This window comes from Triturus cristatus, chromosome 4_1, assembly GCF_964204655.1.
Source record: "Triturus cristatus chromosome 4_1, aTriCri1.1, whole genome shotgun sequence".
NCBI classification, from domain to species: Eukaryota; Metazoa; Chordata; class Amphibia; order Caudata; family Salamandridae; genus Triturus; species Triturus cristatus.
The window spans coordinates 77,540,425-77,557,755 of record NC_140585.1 but is presented as its reverse complement, the minus strand read 5'-3'; the positions used below and the strand labels follow the sequence as shown (position 1 = coordinate 77,557,755).

The 17,331-nt window shown below is 49.1% G+C and overlaps 1 protein-coding gene across 1 annotated transcript in view; it reads right to left on the bottom strand.

The window, feature by feature from the left end:
- Positions 1-14,413, bottom strand: part of LOC146839571 (carnosine synthase 1-like) — a 464,396-nt gene extending 449,983 nt beyond the window's left edge. Inside the window, exon 1 of the mRNA XM_085650354.1 lies at positions 14,375-14,413. The gene's annotated coding sequence lies outside the window, so the exon portion shown is untranslated. The remainder of the gene's footprint in view (positions 1-14,374) is intronic.
- Between the last annotated feature and the right edge of the window lie 2,918 nt (positions 14,414-17,331).

Below are 17,331 nucleotides of genomic sequence, written 5' to 3'. Positions count from 1 at the left end.
GATAAGTTCAATTGTTTGTTGTTGTTCTACACCCCATTCAAACACCGCCTTGAGTCTTAATAATTTCCTTAAGGGTTCCATTTTGGTGGCAACATTTTCGACAAACTTACTATAGTACTCACATATTCCAGTGAACGATAACAACTGTTCTTTGTTTGATGGCGGAGGAGCATTTACAATCCCTTCTACATTAGACCTCTTGGGTACTACTCCATCACTAGATAGAGTATGGCCTAAATATTCTACAGAATCTTTAAACATTTTACATTTATTAGCCTTAAGAGTTAATCCACTACATCTTAACCTTTCGCAGACTTCGGTTAAATGTTTGAAATGTTCTTCCTCATCTTTTGAAAAAATTAGAATATCATCCTGGAAACACTTTACAAATTTATCAAAATCCCTAAAAATGTTGAACATAACCTTTTGAAATACAGATGCCGCTGAGGCTAAACCAAACGGCATTTTAGTGAACTGAAATAAACCTTGGGGAGTGATGAAGGCTGCAAGCGGTTTGGAATCTTCAGTGAGACAGATTTGATGGTAGGCGGACCTGAGATCTAAGGTGGAAAAAGCCTTGGCACCTTCCAACATTGAGACAACCTCATTTATATTAGGGAGGGGATGACAATCAATGACAATGCCAGCATTTAGTTCCCTTAGGTCAACACATACTCTCAATTTTTTGTCTGGTTTTCATACCAAAACAAAGGGAGAAACCCATTCAGCTGAATCAATAGGTTCAATAATATTTTCTCAGACTAAATCATCTAACATGTTCTTAAGCTGTTCCCTGACATTAATTGGTATGTTTCTTAGTTTTTGTTTTACAGGATAAACGTCTCTTTTAAGTTTTATCCTATGGGAAAGATCTTTTAATTTACCCAACGTATCTGAGAAGACATCACTGAAGTTCTCCTTTATGATACTTTCTTTTCTCTGTGGAGAAACCATAGAGATGTTGTTCACATGCACTTCCTCATCAAGTAATACGGGTTCACTAGAGCGAGGATTAAGGATGATGCCTAATTTCCACTGGTCCCACCATCCCAATACATTAATACCTGAAGGAGGCTGCTCGCTTTGTTTTGTCCTAGTCATAGAGTGATCACTTTGTTGTATCTCTGGACGTTTAACTACATATATGTCATCAGATACTTCAGTTTTATTAATGGTATTGTTTTTATGGTTAGCATCCATTTTTCAGATTGTTCTAATGCTTTTGCTGTAGAAATCGCTTCAGCTAATTTCGGATCACCAATTTCCCATAAGCGTTCCTGAGTTTTTTTATTCTTGACATGTACGATGATTTGATCTCTAATCATCTCATCACAGATTGCACCAAAATTGCAGTGAATACTTAATGCTAAATAACATCCTCCACGTTGCATTTTGAGACCATTTTGTTGCAGCAAGTAGGCCACCCCCAAAAGTGGGCTTCTGTGTTTAGCAAAACAAGTGGAGGAATACAGAATAATAGATTATTTGGTATTAGCAGTTTAATTTCCAAATGAAATCCAATGTGGAAGAAAGAATACATTTGGCACCATGGTCTCTGAATGAAATGATAATATGGGTAACTTCAAATTCAGAATTGTGCAAATAATCATTATTCCTAAACTCAGTATCTGAAGCCCATCTCTGAAATGCGTGCTCCTTTGTTCTCATGGTTCATTCATGAAATGTTACCTTATGAATTAATGCATGGTCAATACAAAATGAAATATTATTATGCAAGCTGCAGCTCAGTTGTCAGCTCTGAGTGTCACCTGTTTGTAGGCAACTAAAAACAACAATATGCTATTTTAACCAGAAGGATCTGACAGACATAATGTAATAATATTTTTGGAAAACTGTGATGGGGCAAAAAAATACAGATGAATACATTGTCTGCTATTGCTGTTTTTCCCTATTTATTTTCATATTTTTGTAATTCGACGATTAGTTTCTTGGGGAAACCGTGAGTGATCTACATGAATAAACCCTTGTTGATTTTAGAACTTTGTGTACATTTCAGAAATGTATAGCTTACTAGGTTCACCAATGGTTTACACCCTTGTATCCACCACAAAGTGGAACAAGCATTGGCATAGCCAATAGGTCTTGCCATTGGGGCCTTATAAGTATTTAGTTATGCAGTACAATATCCTTGGTGCAACAACATCAACTGTTGCATGGCTAAACACTTATTAGGTCCCAAAGGCGAGACCTATTGGCCATGCCAATATTTGTTTGTTGACTGCCAACTTTAAGTACTAAAAACGATAGATAGATAGATAGATAGATAGATAGATAGATAGATAGATAGATAGATAGATAGATAGATAGATAGATAGATAGATAGATAGATAGATAGATAGATAGATAGATAGATAGATAGATAGATAGATAGATAGATAGATAGATAGATAGATAGATAGATAGATAGATAGATAGATAGATACTACTAACACAGGCACAAACAGAAACGTGAGTAGGAATATGGCACAACATTGATATCCTGCACACTATTAGCATACACGCACACACATGCAACACTTATCTATAGAGATGTAGAGAAGACTGAAATATTCACAGTCCAGCTAGAGGAAAGGAGAAGAAGACTGAGCGAAGCAGGGGGATAAAGAGGAAGAGAGGTTGAGGAAGAGAAGAGAGAAAAAGAACAGAGAGTGCAGCAGAGAAAAGGAAAGACAAATAAAGAGGGTGTAGAAAGGAGGAGGAACTAGAGAAAGAAAATGGGAGATAAAAAGAAAAGAAAGATTGAGAAAAAGAACAAGGGGAAATAAAATAGAAGGGTTCAATAGATAGAAAGATAAAAAGAGGAGAGAGGAGAACAAGGAGAAAAAAAGGACAACGAAAGGTTAAAGAGGAAGATAAATTGAATGGATGTAAAAGAAAAACAAGAGAGAGCGAGAGAATGAAAGAGAAAGAAAAAAATGAAGTAGTGACAATCATGCAGAGAGGAAGAGAAGAGAAGGGAAGGGAAGGGAGAAATAGAGAGAATATGAACATGTTGCGGGAGGGAAAACAAGATAGAGAGGAAAGAGAGGGGAAGAAAGGAAGAATAAATCAGAGAAAGAAACTGAGGAATAAAATGATTGCGAGAAAGACAAAAAGAACGTGGGGAAATAAAGAGAAAGGAGCCAGATAAAAGAAGAGAAGAGGACGAAAAGAGAGAAGAAAGGAAAGAACAAGATGAAAAAGAGGACAGAGAGAGTAAAGAGGAAGGGAATTTGAAAGAAAGGAACTGACAGAAGGAGAAAGAGATACAACGAGAAAAAGAACGAGAGAAAGAAAAAGAAGCTAAGTAGAGATGCACAGAAGAGAGCAGGGGAGTGAGGGGGGTGCCTAGGCGAGACCTACAAAGATGATGGTTGTAGTTTTTTCTATATCGGAGGTCAAGTGAGGTGTATGAGGTTTGAACTTCCGGTGTAAGTACGGTGGGCTAATGTTAGAAGGCGACCTCAGGGTATCGTAGCCGGGCACTGGCGGGAGATTCCGCAGGGGAGGAATCTCGTACCTAGGATCGTACACTTGGCACCTCACGACAAAGAGACGCCACACCGAGGGTTCTTAGGATTCAAGCTTTATCAAATCGAAGTGGTAGGATCTTTATGATCAGCAAGGCAGATATTTACAAGCAGAGCGTGGGCTCACAGAGTCTTGGCGGGGGTAGGAGGTAGCGGGAGAGTCTTTGGGGGGATCGGATCAAATGCAGGAGCGTACCCGGCGCACAGCTCACAATCCTCGAGCTGGGGGATACGCTTGTCGTCGTGGGGGCCGGCGGGACCAAAGAGAGTCAGGGGGAGCCGCGAGTCACTCAGCAGGCTCAAGCACAAGTTCGGAGGTCTTACGATCTTCAGGGAGCCGCGATTCACTCAGCAGGGCTCAAGCACAAGTTCGGAGGTCTTACGATCTTCAGGGAGCCGCGAGTCACTCAGCAGGGCTCAAGCACAAGTTCGGAGGTCTTACGATCTTCAGGGAGCCGCGAGTCACTCAGCAGGGCTCAAGCACAGGTTCGGAGGTCTTACGTTCTTCGGGGAGCCGCAAGTCACTCAGCAGGGCTCAGATGTTCCAAGGCGAATCTGCCGGACAGTCCCAGAGCACCCCTTGTTATAGGTTGACCCCTCTTTGATGTCCGGAGTCTGTGCAGGCAGGGGTCTTGTCACCTGGGGGTCGCTTGTCGAGGTTTCCTGCTATTGTCTTTTGATCCTTTCAGGGCCGGGTCGGGAGGAGTCCCAGACACCCAGCAGGCGTGGAGCCAGCCCTCAGGGAGGCCGGAGGGCCGATCGAAACCCATCGTCCCAGGGGAGTTCAGAGGTGCGATAGAAACTGCTCCTCCCTCTCTCATCCCCTGGAAGCGTGATGTCCTCCAGCCGGAGTGGCGCCTTTAGGCCCGGGTTGTGCTGGGGCCGGGCGGCCATCTTGGTGCACGAAGTGGGCACGCGTGCCCGGGGTGGCCGAAAGGAGAGAGGCCATGGACGGGGAGGCCCGGGCTGCGTGTGTGTGTTCTGGTGGGAAGGATCGGCTGGGCCGTGCGCTTGGGGTCTCTGGTACCAGGTTAGGTAGTGCGAGGACAGGAAGAGCCATGCTACGAGGCCGGGTCTAACACGCGTCCCCCCCAGCTGAAAGCCGGAGAGAACTACCCATCATCTTGGGGGGTTCTCTTCGCTGAGGCGGAAGAACCGGGAGAGGCCGTCCGCGTTGGCGTGGTCCGTACCAGGGCGATGTTCTACGGTGAAATCCATCCCCTGGAGGGAGATTGACCACCGCAGTAGCTTGGGGTTTTCTCCTCGCATCTGCATGAGCCATCGCAAGGGCCGATGGTCGGTTTGTACTTTGAAACGGGTGCCAAACAGGTAAGGGCGCAGCTTTTTGAGGGCCCAGACTACGGCAAATGCTTCGCGCTCAAAGGTGCTCCACCTCTGTTCTCTGGGCAACAGCCGCCGGCTGAGGAAGGCGATGGGCTGGTCTAGGCCTTGGTCATTCACCTGGGACAGGACGGCTCCAATGCCATGCTCGGAGGCATCGGTCTGGACTACAAACTCCTTGGAGTAGTCGGGAGCCTGGAGGACGGGGGCCGTGCACATGGCCTTCTTTAGGGCATCGAACGCTTCCTGGCAGGCAGTCGTCCACTGCACCCTCTTGGACTGTTTTTTTGATGTGAGTTCGGTGAGGGGGCCAACCAGGCTGCCATACCCCCGGATGAATCTTCGGTAGTAGCCAGTGAGGCCCAGGAAGGCTCGGACCTCCGTTTGGGTGGTGGGTGGTTCCCAGGCTAGGATGGCGTCGATCTTTGGCTGTAGAGGGGCGACCTGACCGCTCCCGACCTGGTGCCCCAGGTAGACTACTGATCCTTGCCCAATCTGGCACTTGCTGGCTTTTACTGTGAGGCCTGCCTGGCGCAGGGCGGTTAGCACTCTCCGGAGGTGCTGGAGGTGCTCACTCCATCCGGAACTGAAAACAGCGATGTCGTCTAGATAGGCCGCACTGAACAGTTCCATCCCGGCCAGGACCCTATTCACCAGTCGCTGGAAGGTGGCCGGGGCATTTTTCATTCCGAAGGGCATTACGCGGAAGCGATAATGCCCATCTGGGGTGGAGAAGGCGGACCGCTCCTTGGCTTCCTCTGTGAGCGCAATCTGCCAGTATCCGCAGGTGAGGTCGAATGTGCTGAGGAACCGGGCCGCCCCGAGTCGGTCAATGAGCTCGTCGGCTCGGGGTATGGGGTGTGCATCGGCCCGGGTGACGTCATTGAGCCCCCGGTAGTCCACGCAGAATCGGAGCTCGGGGGCGACACCGGGGGCCGCTGCCTTCGGAACTAGGACCACGGGACTGGCCCAGGGACTATCGGATGGCTCGATCACCCCCAGGGTCAACATCTTCGAGACTTCAGCTTGAATGCAGGACCGGACTCGGTCAGGGACTCGGTAGGCTCGGTGTCTTACTGGCGGGCTGTCCCCGGTGTCCACGTCATGGACACACCAGTCGGTGACTCGGGGGATCAGGGAGAAGAGGTCGGAGAATTGTCCTAGGAGCTGGCGACAGTCCGCTTGTTGCTGGTCAGTGAGGGATGGGGAGAGGTTCACTCCCTCTACAGAGCCATCCTTCTCCTTGACACACAGGAGGTCCGGGAGGGGATCGGACTCATCTTCGGCCCCGTCATCGGTGGCCAGCAGGAGGCTCAGTTCTGTCCGTACGAAGTGAGGCTTGAGGCGGTTCACGTGTAGGACCCGCAGGGGATCCCGGGGCGACTGGACGTCCACCAAGTACGTGACTGGACTCTTCCGCTCAATCACTTTGAAGGGCCCGGTCCACTTGTCCTGGAGGGCGCCAGGCTTCACGGGGGCCATGACCCATACCTGCTGGCCCGGCTGGAACTCGACCAGAGTGGCATTCTGGTCGTACCAGCGCTTCATTTCTTCTTGGCTGGCCTCCAGGTTGGCCTCGGCCAGCTTTCGGAACTTCCTGGTCTGGTTCCGGAGGGCCAGAACGTATTGGAACACATCTCGTGGGGGGGTCTGGGGTGCTGCCTCCCACCCTTCCTTAACCAAACTGAGGGGACCTCGGACGGGGTGCCCATATAGTAATTCAAACGGGCTGAACCCCAAGGACTTCTGTGGGACTTCCCGGTAAGCGAACAGGAGGCAGGGGAGCAGGACGTCCCACTTACGCCGGAGGGGTTCTTCTAGGCCGTTGATCATCCCCTTCAGAGTCCGGTTAAACCTTTCTACTAGGCCGTTCCCTTGGGGATGGTACGGGGTGGTGAACTTATAGGACACCCTACATTGTTGCCACAGGGACGTCATGTATTTCGAGATAAAATTAGTGCCGCGATCGCTCACGACCTCGCGGGGAAAACCCACCCGGGAAAAGATCCCCATCAGGGCTCGGCCCACCACGGGAGCCGTGACGGTGCGTAGGGGGATCGCCTCAGGGTATCGGGTGGCGTGATCCACTAGGACCAGAATGAAACGGTGACCTTGGGAGGTGGGGGGATCCAGGGGCCCCACGATGTCGATTCCGACTCTTTCGAATGGGGTACTGACGACCGGGAAGGGTTGGAGGGGAGCCTTGCGCTTCCCCCCACTCTTCCCACTAGCCTGGCACGTGGGACAGGACTTGCAGTGGGCTTCTACAGCTACTCTCATCCTAGGCCAGTAAAAGTGAGTCACGAGACGGCTGTAGGTTTTGTCTTGACCCAGGTGGCCGGCGAGGGGGACGTTGTGGGCCAAGCCCAGGAGGAAGTCTCGGAAGCGTAGGGGTACCACCAGCACCCGGCCGGATCCTAGCTCCACCGACTTCTGCTCACTGTACAAGAGGTTATTCTCCCAATAAACTCGGTGTGTTCCGGTCTGGTCGCCTGCGGCTTGGCCCTCGGCCTGGTGCCGTAGTCCGACCAGGGAGGGACAGGTGGCTTGCTCCCGGCAGAACTCCTCCCGGGTGGGCCCGCCCTCGTGGCGCCACGGGGCCAATTCGGCCAGATCGCTTAACTCGGGGACCGGGGTGGTGTCGGACGGTGAGGGTTCGTCGCTGGCGACTGACCCTCCCGATGGGGGGACGGGAGGACCCTCGGCGGGGACTGCTCTGACTCCCTTGGTCGGGGGGTCCTCGACTTCCCCCAGGGGGGTGAGTCGGGCGGACATCGATCGGGTGGTGGCGCACACCCACTCGGGGAGTCCCATCATCTCTAGGTGGGCCTTGCGCTCGACGTACTTCCAGGGAGAACTCTCCAGGTCGTTCCCTAAGAGGCAGTCGACCGGCTGGGAGGTTCTTACGGCAACCCTCAGTTTACCTATCACCCCTCCCCACTCAAACGGCACCAGGGCTACCTGACACATACTCTCTCTATTATCTGCGGAAATTACGGGGCAAAAGACGTTGGGTAGGATCTGCTCCTCGGGGACTAAGTGCCTGAGGACACCGGTGATGCTGGCCCCGGTGTCTCGCAGGGCTTCTATCTGGTGGCCATTGATTTTGACGAGCTGCCCGTACTTCTTCGTGTTGGAGGGCAGGAGGCTACCAGGGACCATCTCTCTGTCTCCCAGGGACACTAGGGCCATAGCTGCGGGTTCCCACTCCCCGGTGTCCTCAACCTCCTCCCCCAGGGCTACGTTGGCTATCTGCCTAGCAGGGTTTGCAGCAGGGGGAACCTGGGGGGCCATGGGGCACTCCGGGTCATTGGCCTAGTGCCCGGGCCTTTGACAACGGAAACAAGTGATGGTTACCCGGTGCCCCCGTCTCCCGGGGGGTCCGGAGACTGGTGGGGGGGGCGCCGGGAAAGGTGGGGGTTGGGCCTTCGGGGGACTCGACTGGGACTCTCTCTGCCCTCCCTGGTTCCCTTGCCCTCTCTGGCGGGGTGGTCCCTGACTGGCTCGGGGGTATTCTCCTACACTGCTCCGGGGGACCCAGGTGTTGGTCCAGCGGTCTGCTTCCACAGCCAGCTTCCGGGGATCGGTGAGTTTGCTGTCGAGCAGATGCTGGCTTGGTTCCACAAAGCAGTTCGCCGCCAGGTGTTCCCACAACATGAGGTCGGTGAGTTCCTCGAGGGTGGTGACCTTGCTGCCCTTGATCCACCCATCGAAGGCCCGACTGAAAAAGTTTACATACTCCACCCAGGTGGTGCCCGGGATCTTCCTGCAGTCCCGGAATCGCTGACGGTACATCTCTGGGGTGAGGCCGTACCTAGTGAGGAGAGCCTCTTTCATGTGGCTGTAGGAGGTCTGCAGGGAGAGGGGTAGGTCGTGCAGGTTGTCCCTTCCTTCGCTCAGAAACCGTCCCCACAGCCCTGCCCCCCAGTCCTTCTGCGGGACCCGATGAGAGGTCATGGCGACCTCGTAGGCCCTGAACCATTGTTGAAAGTCATCATTTTTATAATATTCTTTGACCACGTCCTTGGGGATGTGGACCTTCTGTTCCGCCGGGGAGGTCGCCTCTCGGTTCCCCGGGGGCCTCCCTTCCTCGTTTCTGGCTTTGAGCTCGATCTCCTTCAAGCTGCGTTCGTGCTCTAGTTGAAGCTTCCTTCCTTCGTGCTCCCGTTGGAGCTTCTTCTCCTCCAATTCGCCTTGTACGCGCATTTGTTCTACTGCTAGCTTTTTTTCAGCTAATTTCAATTCGCCTTCGATTTTGAGTTTGGCTAACTCGAGTTCGTGATTGCGACTTCTCTCTCTGTCTGCGAGCTCTTCCGGGGAAAGGCCCCCGTCTGGCACGAAGCCTCGCACCTGATTGCTGCTGCTTTCGCCTTGGGTGGGTTCTGCTTCGTCGTGTCGCTCCCCCATGCCTTCTGGGCGGGAGGCCCCAGCATCCACCCAAGCTTTCAGTGCTTTCTGCAAATCTTCTTTGGTGTTGAGACCGGTGGTAGCGATTTTAAGTTCTTTGCAGAATTGCTTCAGTTCTTTGTGCGTGTATTCTTCTAGTTGTTCCACCTGGAACACCCTGTTGGTGTTGGTTTCTGCGGGGCTCATGGCGCTTCCTTCTGCCATCTTTGTCGGTAGTGTGTCAGTCGTTCACGGTACGATCTCTAGGTTATGGGCCCGAATCCCGTCGCTTGCCACCAATGTTAGAAGGCGACCTCAGGGGAGCCCGGAGGGGGCCCTGACTGTCCTGAGACCCACCCTCAAGGTATCGTAGCCGGGCACTGGCGGGAGATTCCGCAGGGGAGGAATCTCGTACCTAGGATCGTACACTTGGCACCTCACGACAAAGAGACGCCACACCGAGGGTTCTTAGGATTCAAGCTTTATCAAATCGAAGTGGTAGGATCTTTATGATCAACAAGGCAGATATTTACAAGCAGAGCGTGGGCTCACAGAGTCTTGGCGGGGGTAGGAGGTAGCGGGACAGTCTTTGGGGGGATCGGATCAAATGCAGGAGCGTACCCGACGCACAGCTCACAATCCTCGAGCTGGGGGATACGCTTGTCGTCGTGGGGGCCGGCGGGACCAAAGAGAGTCAGGGGGAGCCGCGAGTCACTCAGCAGGCTCAAGCACAAGTTCGGAGGTCTTACGATCTTCAGGGAGCCGCGAGTCACTCAGCAGGGCTCAAGCACAAGTTCGGAGGTCTTACGATCTTCAGGGAGCCGCGAGTCACTCAGCAGGGCTCAAGCACAAGTTCGGAGGTCTTACGATCTTCAGGGAGCCGCGAGTCACTCAGCAGGGCTCAAGCACAGGTTCGGAGGTCTTACGTTCTTTGGGGAGCCGCGAGTCACTCAGCAGGGCTCAGATGTTCCAAGGCGAATCTGCCGGACAGTCCCAGAGCACCCCTTGTTATAGGTCGACCCCTCTTTGATGTCCGGAGTCTGTGCAGGCAGGGGTCTTGTCACCTGGGGGTCGCTTGTCGAGGTTTCCTGCTATTGTCTTTTGATCCTTTCAGGGCCGGGTCGGGAGGAGTCCCAGACACCCAGCAGGCGTGGAGCCAGCCCTCAGGGAGGCCGGAGGCCGATCGAAACCCATCGTCCCAGGGGAGTTCAGAGGTGCGATAGAAACTGCTCCTCCCTCTCTCATCCCCTGGAAGCGTGATGTCCTCCAGCCAGAGTGGCGCCTTTAGGCCCGGGTTGGTGCACGAAGTGGGCACGCGTGCCCGGGGTGGCCGAAAGGAGAGAGGCCATGGACGGGGAGGCCCGGGCTGCGTGTGTGTGTTCTGGTGGGAAGGATCGTCTGGGCCGTGCGCTTGGGGTCCCTGGTACCAGGTTAGGTAGTGCGAGGACAGGAAGAGCCATGCTACGAGGCCGGGTCTAACAGCTTATTTCACTGAACCTAAACATGGTGGGGGGGGGGGTGGGGTGCGGAGTGAGAGAACAGATGCACCGGCAAATGCCTCCCATCTTTAAGATCGAACGTTATTTTAAGTAGAGGCGACCAATGATGATCACCAGCTGCATTCAAAAGGTCAGCAGTAGGAGGAGTACCCAAGGAGCGGCCACGGACCGACCCATCTGAGGCACTATTAGCCGGCCGGGAAGTAGTTGAGTATTACACCGAAGAGCAACAGATGCAGCAAAATAAACAAAATTGGGGCATATTATCAAGCCCATTATCGCCTGGCTTGATAATATGCCCCATAGTTCGTTCTCATCGGTACTGTTATTTTACCAGCAGGAGAATGGTAGTTTGCAAAATGTGTGAAGTAGCTCCCAGACAGTAATTCCTTCCTTACTGTTGCCTTTCTCACCCGGACACGCCAGCTGTGGTAGTTAAGACTGAAACAGATGCTAGTTCCTTCTAGAAGCACACACTTTCAAACCGGGTTTGTCAACCTATCTCATTTTCACAGAGCGCAAAAATCATCTCTGATATATGACCCTAGACGTGAAATCTGCTGTAATCGCGCACAAGAGACTTTTTTTTCCACTAAGGGTTGCAGATTAATTAATCTTTCACAGCTGACGTCAGCTGTGTTACAGCTTGGGCCTGAATCATTATAATTTCTCTTATTTTAAACATGCGGGATTTCATTCTGCTGTGTTTTGGGAACGCAGGTTCGGTACACGTCCAAGCTTTGCCAAATGAAGCATTCTCACTGCGGGGCCCTCGGTGCTAACAGCGAGAACACGCATCTGTTCCTGTCACTGCGGACTCCCACCATCTGAACGCGTCTCCATGCCTACACCACCATTGAACCATTTCAGAATGTCAATCTATTTCGCTGTCACATTAACATTTTCAGTCCCAACGCCTGTCCTGTTGGCCACATGGCATTTAGGCTTCCGAAGTTTTTTGTTTTTTTCCCCCTTACTTTTTTAATGTAGTTCATAAAATGACCGAAAAGTCTAGGTTATTATCGCACTAACAGTGCATGCGTCTCTGCACAACGTAAAACAATGTTCACTTAATGTTGTTCACTTAATGTCTGCAATGCGGCCCTGCTAACATGGGAAATGTTGTAGGCTTTTCTCTAATTTTTTGGTAAATTCCAGTGAACTACAAGCGCACTGGCCTGGTGCTGACGAGAAGAGGAGGCAGCGGGGGAGGGGAAAGAGGAAGGGGCCTGCGCCAGTTTCCCATGCGGGAGCGAGCTTTGAAACAATCTGTTAATTACAAACAAATGGTTTCAAAACTCGCTCCCGCAAGGGAATCGCCAAACGTGCACACGTTGCCATTGAAAGCAATGCAACGCGTGCACGTTTTCAGGGCAAAAAGTGAATCGATTCCAAAAGGTCTTTTTCCTACGCAGCGAGACCTAAAAATAGGCTACTGCTTAGGAAATCAAACAAGCATTGGCATAGCCAATAGATCTCGCTTTTGGGACCTTATAAGTATTTAGTTATGCAACTTTTGCATGGCTAAACACTTATAAGGTCCCAAAGGCGAGACCTATTGGCTATGCCAATGCTTGTTGTGATTTGACACCTATATTTGCAGTGATAGTGATGTCAGGCCTATATCTGCAGCAATAGTGATTTCACACCAATATCTGCAGTGATGGCAATCTCACATCAATATTTGCTATAATAGATATTCTACACTTACATCTGCAGTAATAGTGATATCACACCTATATCTACAGTGATATCGATCTCACACTTGCAAGCGCAGTGACATTTAGTGCGCAAATTAAAAAGTAATGCAAAGTGCTCTTCAAAGTAGCGTGTGTGTGAAACAATGATGTATATGAGCCTGTAAGTGTAGTCACTATTTTAAATGCATGCAGTATTCTATTCCTGTATATAAAGAAATTAACACAAATTGTACGAGCTTACACTGCAGCCCAGCGAACTGTAAGAAAGAAGATGGGCCTCGGAAATAAAAGAAGCCAGCAGTGCGGTTAAAGTAGCTGCTGGGTCAAAATGTCTAAATAAGGGAAGGCACCACTTCGATGTTTAATCCGCAACATGTTGAAGGCTGGCGCTTACACAAACTATGGTAGCAGCATGTACGCACTGAAGTGAACTGCAGTGGAGGTGCACTTATAGTTAACGGTAGAGAAATGCACAGTGAGACCTTAAAAACGGCACAAATAGGAGATGTAGCTCTGTAATTTAAAAAACTTACCGTGTTTGTTTGCAGCGAAAGTAGTGAAACTTTGAGAGTTGGCGATGTCTAGGTATGGCATTGGATCAAGAAGTAATTACAAAAGCTTGTTCTGTTCCATTTAAGTACCGAAATAGTTTTTAAAAAAGGGAACCCTATTTTAAATCACAAAAGTATAGCACATGGCCTTAGTTAAAAAAACATGTACGTGAGGTAGAGATGGGGTGCTAATGTTCCCTTGTCTGCCAAGTAGGTGCGAACGTTAGATTGTAAGGATGAAAGGGTTGGTTAGGTGTGACCGAAAGAAGAATTAGAGGGTATGTTTCACTTGTGCGGCCGCTAAAGTGAAAGTAATCATTTCGCGGGTGCTTTGATGTTCGCAGTGGCCGCGCGGCTCACTGAGAACATCAAAGCGCCCGCGAAATGTACACGCAGGCTGCCAAATGGTGCGCGCGCCCGGCGCACATGCACTGTAGTTGGGGGCCTGAAAAGCACTCGGTTGCACTTCCAAATCTCCGTTTTCTATAGCTCTCGCCAGTGCAGCGCTAAAGCGCTGGCTCAGGCGAGACCTAAAAACTGTGGTGAAACCTAGTTTTTTTGAAACTCCTGAATGTTCTGAAGAGTTGATCTTACCACAACAAGCCTTTTCTTGATGCAATTTGTAGGGATACAAGCACGTTTTCCCTTCTTTCAAAAAAAATACATTTTGCCATAATTATGGCTATTTTCTCGGTTTCCTCTAGGGAAATCCACAAACCCTGGGTACCTTCACAATCCCCTAGAAGTTGGAGAAAATGATGCAAATCAGCCCTGGATACCTTTTTAGGAAAAATTTTACGAAGGTTTAAGTCTGCAGTGCTGAAGACACTTGAGATGAGTTGAACATCATTGTCTGTGAAAGAGCATCAGGGTCCCTTCCCTAACAACAATTATTCAGTAAAATCAATTATTGTCTGTGTTTTATCTCCTGTGTCATCAACGCCACACACGTTAATTAATGTAATACTAATCATTTTATTCAGTATTCATTCATCCAAAACGTTCATACATACATAAACAGTATTTTGGAATCCGTATTAATCTTCCCATAAAATACATTCAGACACAAAGATGGAGCATTCTAGCTGTCTCCAGTCTAACATCAGCACCTGGTACACAGATGAAGTCATTTCTTCCAGTTGTAGCACCCGAGAGCTCCACATTTCCCCGGCCTGTGCAGTCCACCACAAAGTGCCACTTGCTAGATGCTTGCACTTTACAAGCCATACAAACAGGTACCTTAATGAAAGTGTTTCTGCATCAGTCCACACATTCACAGCCTGAGCGGGGTTCACACCAGAGGCACTACAAGGTATCTGCTCTAGCAGCAGCATCCCAAATCACAGTGTCTTAATCCATCACTGTACCTGTATCCTCGACCCCACTGTTCTGGCACCCTGTCTCCAGCAGTGGACTCTGTGGATGTCTATAATCCCGCTCAAGCTGCGAAGACGTTTGTTCAAATGTTTGAATTTGTAACATTAATATTCATAAGCTAGGTCAGCAACTCCTTCCGTAATTTATATCTGATGTATTCTCCACCCTTGTTGACTTAGAATATTGCATGATATATGTTGCTTTTGTGATGTAATTGTGATTCGTGCTTTATTTAGTAAGTATAAATCGCATTTTGTGTTGCTTTTGGCTAGATAAATACACACACATATGGGTATTAGCGAGGGAATAACATTTGCATAGTCATTTTATGTATTAATTACGTTTTTGTGTTTCTTTGCTTAAGTTGACCATTCTGGCCTATCGAACGATGACTGCGTTTGGTGCCTAACCCGACTGCCAACGCGGAACCAGGCTTGGGTGAAGTGCGCCTGCGCTAAGATGAGCAACAATGGCCTCGTCCTGACCCCAGGCAAGCTGTACTTATCAAGGTCGCACTGGGAATAGTGCCAACACTACAGAAAAAAGACTTTCTTAAAAAAACGGAACCAGCAAGTATGCTGACACCATGGACTAAACCTTATGAGAACTTTGTAGGACGACCCCTGATCAACCAATCAGAACAGTTTAAAACTCATTTTTGTTACATTTTGTTATTGAAATTATTATAAAAACCCATAGAATAGAGAGCTTGGGAGTCGCTCCTTCGATTTCCTGATGATATGCTGACGGAGAGGACGGTGACACTGCAGGACAGCTGTTAGCCCAATTCTCGGATGGACTGAATTAATGCCCAAACTCCTGATAAACTGAACCTGCTAAAATTGATGGGTATAGATTTGCGAGACTGCCAGATTTGACATAGAGGACGACTTTAGCCAGAATAGGTAAATATGAATGGCAACTTGATCGAATGAATGATTTGATTTGCAATATTAATATAAATTTGGATTTGAACATCTACAGAAATGAGTTGGGTTGTTTATTCATTGAAATGTGTTAATGAAAAGATTAATTAGAGTATTAGAAATTCACTTTAACCTACAACTAACTGATCCGTCCCGTTTATGAGAGGAATACCAAAGGTGAAATTCAGGGCCTAATGAGTATTAGAAGGTTGTGTAGATTTGTTGCTCATTAGGGTAAAAGTGGTATTTTTTCCCCTCATTCCCAGCGCTTGGAAGGATAATCGCCTCTCGCACGGACTGATGGTGAGTGAATGTTGGTGTTATGGCATTCAGTCTGCTCGTCATTCCCTTGTCTCCAACATTTACTTATGAAATCATATTTCACTTCAGTCTTATCTTGTTTCTTCTCAACATGCACGAAACTGTTTTCTGCATTTGCGTCTCATTCAAGATAAATGCGCCTTGAAGTTCAGCTCCCAGCCCCTTAGCACCTCAGAGGGAATCAGCCCCTCTGTGGCAGGTGGAGTCATCCTGTGTGTGTACACTTCTCCCTTCACAGCCACCTTTACTCCCAGCTCACCATCTTGTGGCATCACTACACTCCTCGTGTGTATTCACCTAAATCTCTCCGCACCCCACTGGTCTGTGTTCCATGGGCTCAGCACCATTGTGCCTCAGATAATCCCCCCATCTCAGTGAGATGAGTTGAACATCATTGTCTGTGAAAGAGCATCAGGGGTCCCTTCCCTAACAAAAACGCCTTCCGTAAACTCAATGACTGTCTTTGTTTTACCTCATGTGTCATCAACACCACATACGTGAATTAATGTAATAATAATCATTTTATTCAGTATTCATTCATCCAAAAAGTTCATACATACATAAACAGTACTTTGGAATCCATATTAATCTTCCCTTAAAATACATTCAGACACAAAGATGGAGCATTCTAGCTGTCTCCAGTCTAACATCAGCACCTGATACACAGATGAAGTCATTCCTTCCAGTTGTAGCACCCGAGAGCTCCACATTTCCCCGGCCTGTGCAGTCCACCACAAAGTGCCACTTGCTAGATGCTTGCACTTTACAAACCATACAAACAGGTACTTTAATGAAAGTGTTTCTGCATCAGTCCACACATTCACAACCTAAGCGGGTTTCACACCACAAGCACTACAAGGTACCTGCTCTGGCAGCAGTATCCCAAATCACAGTGTCTTAATCCATCACTGTACCTGTGTCCTCGACCCCACTGTTCTGGCACCCTGTCTCCAGCAGTGGACCCCCGGTGTGTTTATAAATGCCGCTCAAGCTGGGAAGACGTTTGTTCAAATATTTGAATTTGTAACATTAATATTCATAGGCCTGATCGGCAACTGCTTCCCTAATTTATATCTGATGTATTCTCCACCCTTGTTGACTTTACTCTGAAGCATGACAAGTCCTCTGCTGCTTGCACCACCTGCTCTAGGTAAGGGCAGTGCTTAATTTGTAAAATATAAAGTGCAGGTGCTCAAATGTTTGTTGGCGGCCACACCTACTTTTCTTCGGCTCCACCCATTTCCTCCACTGGCTCCACCCACTCTATTGGCTTCACCCGCATCCTCAACTGGCACTGCTAAAAGTCAGATGTAATACCCGATCGATCTGAATTTTAGCAAGGGATGATCATGCATTATCATCACCCACAGTTAGAGGTTCTCATTTCCTGTCTGTGCCATCCAGAGCAGCGAGACAGGATTATGGCACTGGCCTAGGATGCCGGAGTGACGCATCGCGTCTGTGAACTTGTCATGTGGGGGAAACACCATTCTGAAAAGGAAACCTGATCAGTAGACTGACTGATCCAGTCAGATAATACATTCCTTCCCATCCCAAGGCTTTCCATTCAGCTATTCAATTGTTCATAGGCACAGGCCAGAGGCAGCAGATTGCATTAATGTGCACCAGCAGTGATTTAGGATTTGCATTTCTACAGATCGGACAGAGCCAGAGGGATATTTATTTTTGTAGCATTCGGT